At 47.5% G+C, this 2,211-nt stretch overlaps 1 long non-coding RNA gene across 1 annotated transcript; it reads left to right on the top strand.

Moving 5' to 3' along the window:
* The first annotated feature begins 1,402 nt into the window (after positions 1–1,402).
* Positions 1,403–1,918, top strand: LOC132389654 (uncharacterized). Its single transcript, XR_009510640.1, has 3 exons — positions 1,403–1,433; positions 1,528–1,614; positions 1,762–1,918. It is a non-coding gene; the product is annotated as an uncharacterized LOC132389654 (long non-coding RNA).
* The last annotated feature ends 293 nt before the right edge of the window (positions 1,919–2,211 follow it).

Genomic DNA, 2,211 nt, shown 5'->3' with positions numbered 1-2,211 from the left:
TCCAAGAGTTTGTAGCTGCAGTCGCAGAATTCCTGAATCCAGATCCCGGGGATATCCTGAAATTCCTCACTGAAGTCCACAACACGACAGATGGGCGATTTGAGGTATTTCTCCGTTTTGTTGCTGGTCTCTCATCTCCAATGACAGCTCGGGGTCTGGAGGAGTTTCTGGGTCCATTTCCTCATCAAACAACCTGCCGGGTGATTGACTGGGTGAAGGAGGAGGTTAAACGCCAGATTGGAAACACGAAGAGTGAAGCTGGTAAAAGGAGCCTCCTGAACACATTGCACTACCTGTTTGAGTCTCATAATCGTGGACTGGCTCAGGCCGCACTGGAATCTGTGGAAACACTTTCATTCCGTGGAATGACACTGACCCCGATTGACTGCGCGGTCCTGTCTCATGTCATCGGACTCTGTGATACAATAAAACACCTCGACCTGGAGTACTACCTCATTCAAAGTGAAGGAATCCAGCGACTGGGACCCGGGCTGCACAAGTGGCAGGATTTGATGTAACGACTCATCTCTCACTCTGATCTGTGAAACTGTTCCATTTTGCTCTTTCAATGTCAAGGGATTTGGTTAAAACTATAGTAAATGAGGTTCTGAAGAATTGTGACAAATGCCCTGGTGATTGGCCACTAATTCCCCAAGTACAGGAGGTTACTGTGATTCCTTGTGAAGGGCTGTTAGAGACTTTGTCAGTTCAGAATACACCGGCCTTTGGTTTAATGATAATAAATCACAGGAATGGCCGTGTTTTTCTCTGCCTGTGACACGTCCATTGACAATGTTCCTTCTCACTGTTACTGACACCCAGACCGACACTGACTGCATCAGGTGGGTCAGAGCTTCACACCCCCTTCCCAGTGAGGGACAAGAGACCGTCAGCAGACTGTCCCAGTGAGAAGTAAAGAAATACCATTGTGAGATTGTCCTCCCCTGCCCTTCCCCGTGTGTGTCTATCACCATCAGTCCACCTGTGTGACTGTGCTCACTACCAGATACCCCGACACCATGGGCACATCTTCTCTCCCGACTGTGGCCCTCAGTTTAAACCCACCTCTTCCAAGCAATCTTTTTCTGCATCCTCTCGTCTTATAGGATTAACTTTTCCCATCCTCCTTCCTCCTGTGGGATCTCTCTTCCCATCGAGTTTTCCTCAGTTGCGGGCTCTTCCACCATTCTCATCGACAGTCTCCCAATCATAAATTTTCCTCACTGTGGGACTTTCTTCCATCATTCATCCCTGCCCCTTCTGATGCTCTCAGGCCAATAACACTTTTCTAACTGCCAGAAATGAGACAGAATATGTGTATTTTACAGGGTCACACCAACAGATTAAATTACTGATATTCGGTGAATACCCTGGAGCTGGGCAGAGAGGGATGTTGACAGTGATGGGAACACCGATCAGTGATTTACTGAAGGGTATCGTGGTTCCTGAAATACCTGATTAAGAGTAATTCCCTCAGACCCTCATCAATTCATCCATTTGTTCAGCAATCTGTCTGTTTGTGTTTAGACTTGCGGGGAATGAACTGGGAGATTCAGGAGTGAAACTGGTTTCTGCGGCTCTGAGGAACCCGGAGTGTAAAATACAGAAACTGGGGTAAGTACCAGTCTGTGGGAGATTGTGTTTACAGTCACTGGGTGTCTGACACTGAACATTAATGTGATCAGTAATTGAGATATAGATAAACTCTGGGAATTTGTACTACCTCCTCTCTCAGTGTCCTTCACCTTCTCTCATCTACAGGTTGGACAATGTCGATCTCACAGTTTCTGGCGCCGAGAATCTTGCCTCCGCTCTCGGAACAAACCGATCACTGATGGATCTGAACATGGATCGTAATAAACTGGGAGATTCAGGAGTGAAACTGGTGTCTGTGGCTCTGAGGAACCCGGAGTGTAAAATACAGAAACTGTGGTAAATACCAGACTGTGGGAGATTGTGTTTACAGTCACTGGGTGTCTGACACTGAACACTAATGTGATCAGTAATTGTGTTACTGATAAACACTGGGGATTTGTACCATCTCCTGTCTCTCTGTGTCCTTCACCCTCACTCTCTCTCATCTCCAGGCTGTACAATGTCGGTCTCAGGGATTCTGGCGCCGAGCATCTCGCTTCCGCTCTCATTACAAACCCATCACTGACGGAGCTGGACCTGGGATTAAACTCACTGACAGACCGATCTGTCCCCGCT

Source organism: Hypanus sabinus, unplaced genomic scaffold (assembly GCF_030144855.1).
Source record: "Hypanus sabinus isolate sHypSab1 unplaced genomic scaffold, sHypSab1.hap1 scaffold_62, whole genome shotgun sequence".
NCBI lineage: Eukaryota > Metazoa > Chordata > Chondrichthyes > Myliobatiformes > Dasyatidae > Hypanus > Hypanus sabinus.
The sequence above is the reverse complement of the archived record's forward strand: the minus strand, read 5'-3'. Positions and strand labels throughout refer to the sequence as shown.